The sequence below is a fragment of the Amblyraja radiata genome, chromosome 22 (assembly GCF_010909765.2).
Source record: "Amblyraja radiata isolate CabotCenter1 chromosome 22, sAmbRad1.1.pri, whole genome shotgun sequence".
Lineage (NCBI taxonomy): Eukaryota > Metazoa > Chordata > Chondrichthyes > Rajiformes > Rajidae > Amblyraja > Amblyraja radiata.
Genome location: NC_045977.1, coordinates 22,484,911 through 22,491,842, shown reverse-complemented (window position 1 = coordinate 22,491,842; position 6,932 = coordinate 22,484,911).

The window sequence follows — 6,932 nt, the reverse complement described above, 5'->3', positions numbered from 1 at the left end:
ATGGAAGCTTCTATAAGAAATTCTAAAATTGTAAATGTAAATAACAATATGAGTGAAGTTGATGACCAAGCAATGCATGTACCACCAGCTATTGAAACACCATTGTCTCCTGAAGCTCCAGTGCTGCGACGGTCATCAAGACGTACTAAACCTCCTGACCGTCTCAACTTATAAATAGGAGGGGAGAATGAAGTGGGCGCATGTGCGGGGCTTTTCCAGAGTGTGCACATGTGCGGGGTATTTTGGGCGGGAAATACCCCGCACGGTATCTGCCTCTATCTTGTATCTGCCTCCAGGGTGGAGGCAGATACAAAAGTGGCATTAATGAGGCTTTTAGCTAGGCACCTGCAAATGTAGGAGATGGAGGAATATGGATCACATACAGGTAGATATCACTTTATCTTGGCATCATGTTTTACATGGACATTGTGGACCAAATGGCCTGTTCTTGTGCTGTACTGTTCTGTGTTCTATGTAACATTGCCTGTCCATTCCCTTCACAGATGTTTCCTGACCCGCTGAGCTCCTCCAGCACTTTGTGTTGTTCTTAAGTCTGTACACATTAGTTGAGGAACGTGTTGGAGCTTGCACCATAGTAAAGGCTCTGCTTTGTAACCATCTGTTTTGTGATATTCAGGAGCCTTCGTGTTCTTAATTAAACTTCAGTCACTTTTGCAAAACCCTAAAATCTCGGTTTTAGGGTAATAATTATATGTTGCTCGGTACAACAAGAGGAATAATACAAAAACTCAGATTGACAGAAGTGTAGCAAAAACAAAGCATCTGCTCCTGGAGATATATTTTTGAAGGACTGGTCATGTGACATTTCAGCGTGTAATTCCACAGCTCCTGACATGAACACCGTCATTCCACCAGCCTACTCCATTACGTTGTGTAGTTAGACATCTGTCTGAAGAAGGGTCTCAACCCGAAACGTCACCCATTCCTTCTCTCCAGAGATGATGCCTATCCCGCTGAGTTACTCCAGTACTTTGTGCCAAATTTCCAAATCCATCAGCTCCTCAGCATTTTTTGGCTCTCTCCACTAAGAAAATATTCCAATCTGGTTTGTTTTAATTGGCCCAGTGTGGGTATCGTCACAATTCCATACGTCCGCTCTGAGAACATAGAACAGTGCAGCATTCTGGTAAATCTCTTCTGCACCCTCTCATAAACCACCAAATGAATCTTTCAATGCGGCGACCAGAACTGCACGCAATACTCCAAATGCAGCTTGACCAAAGTCCTATAAAACTGCAACATGACTTCCTGACTTGGGAGAGTTTAGTCACTTACTTTATTTGTCTGCGCCTCTTTATATCCTTCTAGTCCCACCTTAGAGTCATAGAGTGATTCAGTGTGGTAAAAGGCCCTTCGGCCAAACTCGCCCACACCGGCCAACAATGTCCCAACTACACTAGTCCCACTTGCCTGCGCTTGTTCCACATCCCTCCAAACCTGTCCTATCTATGTACCTGACTAACTGTTTCTTAAACAATGGAATAGTCCCAGCCTCAACTACCCCCCCTGGCAGCTTGTTCCATATACCTTTTGTGTGAAAAAGTTACACCTCGGATTCCTATTAAATCTTTTCCCCTTCACCTTGAACCTATGTCCTCTGGTCCTCGATTCCCCTACTCTGGGCAAAAGACTCTGTGCATCTATCCGATCTGTTCCTCTCATGATTTTGTATACCTCTATAAGATCTCCCCTCATCCTCCTGTGCTCTATGGAATACAGACCCAGCCTACTCCACCTCTCCCTATAGCTCACACCCTCTAGTCCTGGCCACATCCTCATAAATCTTTTCTGAACCCTTTCAAGCTTGACAATATCTTTCCTATAACATGGTGCCCAGAACTGAATACAATATTCTAAATGTGGTCTCACCAACGTCTTATACAACTGCAACATGACATCCCAATTTCTATACTCAATACTCTGACTGATGAAGGCCAAATTGGCAAAAGCCTTTTTGACCACCTTATCTACCTGCGACCCGACCATCAAGGAACCATGTACCTGTACTCCTAGATTCCTCTGCTCTACAACACTACCCAGAGGCCTACCATTTACTGTGTAGGTCCTGCCCTTGTTCGACGGCCCAAAATGCAACACCTCATACTTTTCTGTATTAAATTCCATCAACATTCCATACATTCCTCCACCCACCTGGCCAATCGATCCAGATCCTGCTGCAATCTTTCACAACCATCTTCACTATCTGCAAAACCACTAACTTTTATATCATCAGCAAACTTGCTTATCTTGCCCTGTATGTTCTCATCCAAATCATTAATGTAGATGTCAAACAGTAATGGGCCCAGCACTGAACCCTGAGGCACATCACTAGTCACAGACCTCCAGTCCGAGAAGCAACCTTCCACCATCACCAACTGCTTCCTTCCATGAGCCAATTTGCTATCCATTCAGCTATCTCTCCTTGGATCCCATGTGATCTAACCTTCCAGAGAAGCCTACCATGCGGAAACTTGTCGAATGCCCTACTGAAGTCCATGTACACAACATCTACAGCTCAGCCCTCATCAATCTTTTTGGTCACATCTTCAAAAAGATCAATCAGGTTTGTGAGATGACCTCCCACGTACAAAACCATGTTGACTATCCCTAATCACCCCTTGCCCATCCAAACGCCTGTATAACTTATCCCTCAGAATACTCTCCAGTAACTTACCAAGTACAGATGTTAAGCTCACCGGCCTATAGTTCCCGGCATTTTCCCTGCAGCCCTTCTTGAAAAGGGGCACAACATTTGCCACCCTCCAGTCTTCCGGCACCTCTACTGTATTTAAGAATATATCTGATCAGGCCCTAGAGATTTGTCTGCCTTCAAATACGACAGTACCTTCAGTACTTCGACAGTAACCCTGACTGTTCTCAAGATACTTCCAGTGAGTCCTCCAATTTCCTCCATCCTACTGTCTTTCTCCTCGATAAATAAAGTTTTTCCTCATCTCCGCTCTAAATGGCCTACCCTTAATTCTTAAACTGTGGCCCCTGGTTCTGGATTCCCTCAATATTGGGAACATGTTTCCTGCCTCTAGTAAATCCAATCCCTTAATAATCTTAAATGTTTCAATAAGATATCCTCTCATCCTTCTAAATTCCAGAGTATACAAGCCCAGCCGCTACATATGACAGTCCCGCCATCCCGGGAATTAACCTTGTGAACCTGCGCTGCACTCCCTCAATAGCAAGAATGTCCTTCCTCAAATTTGGAGAACAAAACTGCACACCATACTTCAGGTGTGGTCTCACTAGGGCCCTGTACAACTGCAGAAGGACCTCTTTGCTCGTATACTCAACTCCTCTTGTTATGGAGACCAACATGCCATTAACTTTCTTCACTGCCTGCTGTACCTGCATGCTTACTTTCAGTGACTGATGAACAAGGACCCCCAGATCCCGTGTACTTCCCCTTTTCCCAACTTGACACCATTCAGATAATAATCTGCCTTCCTGTTTTTGCCACCAAAGTGGATAACCTCACATTTATCCACATTAAATTGCATCTGTCCACTCACCCAACCTGTCCAAGTCACTCTGCATCCTCTAGCATCCTCCTCACACTTCACACTGCCATCCAGCTTTGTGTAATCTGCAAATTTGCTAATGTTACTTTTAATCCCTTCATCTAAATCATTAATGTATATTGTGAATAGCTGCGGTCCCAGCACCGAGCCTTGCGGTACCCCACTAGTCACTGCCTGCCATTCTGAAAGGGATCCGTTAATCCCTACTCTTTGTTTCCTGTCTGTCAACCAATTTCTATCCATGTCAGTGCCCTACCCCCACTACCATGTGCTCTAATTTTGCACATTAATCTCCTATGTGGGACCTGAGCAAATGCTTTCTGAAAGTCCAGGTACACGACATCTACTGGCTCTTCCTTGTCCATTTTCCTCATTACATCCTCAAAAAATTCCAGAAGATTAGTGAAGCATGATTTCCCCATCGTAAATCCATGCTGACTCGGACCGATCCTGTTACTGCTATCCAAATGTGCTGCTATTTCTTCTTTTATAATTGACTCTAGCATCTTTCCCACCACCGATATCAGGCTAACTGGACCATAATCAGGATCCCTATCAGTTCGCCTACCGCAAGAACAGGAGTACGGAGGATGCCATCTCAACGGCACTTCACTCCGCCCTCTCCCACCTCGACAACAGAGACACTTACGTAAGAATGCTGTTCATCGATTACAGCTCAGCATTCAACACCATTATACCCTCTAAACTGATCACCAAACTCGGTAACCTGGGCATCGACCCCATCCTCTGCAACTGGATACTGGACTTTCTAACCAACAGACCCCAGTCTGTTAGGTTAGACAAGCACACCTCTTCAACCCTCACCCTCACGTTACACAGGGCTGTGTGCTGAGCCCCCTCCTCTACTCCGTCTTCACCTACGACTGCACACCTGTACATGGTACTAACACCATCATCAAGTATGCAGATGATACAACGGTGATTGGCCTCATCAGCAACAACGATGAGTTGGCCTATAGGGAGGAGGTCCCGCTCCTAGCAGTATGGTGCGCTGACAACAACCTGGCCCTTAACTCCAAGAAGACCAAGGAGCTCATTGTAGACTTCAGGAAGTCTAGGGGCGGCACGCACACCCCCATCCACATCAACAGGACGGAGGTGGAACGTGTTTCCAGCTTCAGGTTCCTGGGGGTCAACATCTCCGATGACTTCTCTTGGATCCACAATACCTCAACTCTGGTCAAGAAGGCTCACCAGCGTCTCTTCTTCCTGAGGAGACTGAAGAAGGTCCATCTGTCTCCTCAGATTCTGGTGAACTTCTACCGCTGCACCATCGAGAGCATCCTTACCAACTGTATCACAGTATGGTATGGCAACTGCTCTGTCTCCGACCGGAAAGCACTGCAGAGGGTGGTGAAAATTGCCCAACGCATCACCGGTTCCTCGCTCCCCTCCATTGAGTCTGTCCAAAGCAAGCGTTGTCTGCGAAGGGCGCTCAGCATCGCCAAGGACTGCTCTCACCCCAACCATGGACTGTTTACCCTCCTACCATCCGGGAGGCGCTACAGGTCTCTCCATTGCCGGACCAGCAGGTCCAGGAACAGCTTCTTCCCTGCGGCTGTCACATTACTCAACAATGTACCTTGGTGACTGCCAATCACCCCCCCCCGGACACTCCTCCCACAGGAAAAACACTATGACTGTATGCATGTAAATAGATTTATTTATTGAAATCATATTCTATGTCGCTCTTCCAGGGAGATGCTAACTGCATTTTGTTGTCTCTGTACTTTACACTGACAATGACAATTAAAGTTGAATCTGAATCTGATAATTCCCTGTTTTCTCTCTCCCGCTACCCTCCAATCCACAGGAACTGATCCTGAATCTATAGAACATTGGAAAATGATCACCAATGCATCCGCGATTTCTAGAGCCACTTCCCTAAGTACCCTGGGACACAGACCATCACGCACTGGGGATTTATCAGCCTTCAGTCCCACCAGTCTACCCAACACCATTTCCTGCCTAATGTGAATTTCCTTCAGTTCCTCCATCATCCTAGGTCCTCTGGCCACTAGTACATCTGCGAGATTGTTTGTGTCTTCCTTCATGAAGACGGATCCAAAGTACCTGTTCAACTCCTCTGCCATTTCCTTGTTCCCCATAATAAATTCACCTGTTTCTGTCTTCAAGAGACCCACATTTGTCTTAACTAATTTTTTCCTCTTCACATACATAAGAAGTTTTTACTCTCCTCCTTTATATTCTTGGCTAGCTTGCCTTCGTACCTCATCTTTTCTCCCTGTATTGCCTTTTTAGTTATCTTCTGATGCTCTTTAAAAGTTTCCTAATCCTCTGGCTTCCCACTCGTCTTTGCTATGTTATACTTCTCTTTTATTTTTACACTGTCCTTGGCTTCCCTTGTCAGCCACGGTTGCCTCTTACTCCCCTTAGAATATTTCTTCCTCTTTGGAATGACACGCTAGAGGCAGGAAACATTTCCCGATGTTGGGGGAGTCCAGAACCAGGGGCCACAGTTTAAGAATAAGGGGTAAGCCATTTAGAACGGAGATGAGGAAATACTTTTTCATACAGAGAGTTGTGAGCGTGGAATTCTCTGCCTCAGAGGGTGGTGGAGGCCGGTTCTCTGGATGCTTTCAAGAGAGAGTTAGATAAAGCTCTTAAAGGTAGTGGAGTCAAGGGATATGGGTACAAGGCAGGAACGGGGTACTGATTGTGGACGATCAGCCATGATCACATTGAATGGCAGTGCTGGCTCGAAGGGCCGAATTGGAGGAGCAGCACCTCATATTTCGCTTGGGCAGTTTGCACCCCAGTGGTATGAACATTGACTTCTCTAATTTTAGGTAGTCCTTACTTTCTCCTCCCCTTCTTAGCTCTCCCTCAGCCCACTGGCTCCACCTCTTCCTTTCTTCTTCCCGCCCCCCCCCACCCCATCCTCACATCAGTCTGAAGCAAAGATCCTAGAGGAGCTCCTCTAGTATCTTTGGTCTGAAGAAGGGTTTCGGCCCTAAACGTTGCCTATTTCCTTCGCTCCATAGATGCTGCCTCACCCGCTGAGTTTCTCTAACATTTTTGTCTACCTTCGATTTTCCAGCATCTGCAGTTCCATCTTAAACATAAGACTATGCCATCTAGTTTTAGAATTCTACCCTGTGCGGAAGACTGTGAACTTGTAGTTGGGGCCTTTGGGTTAGAAGTGGCAGAACTTTGGATGAGTTACTCCATCTGTTCCCTTCTGTAGCCCCCAAGGCACAAAGATTAAATTATACTGGTTACAACTATCTGACAGCACAGAATTTGCAGGGGCAGGGGGGAGACCTTTATCATGTACCAACAGACCTTTATCATGTATCTGTACATTGGATGGCTCGATTGTAATCATATCCACTT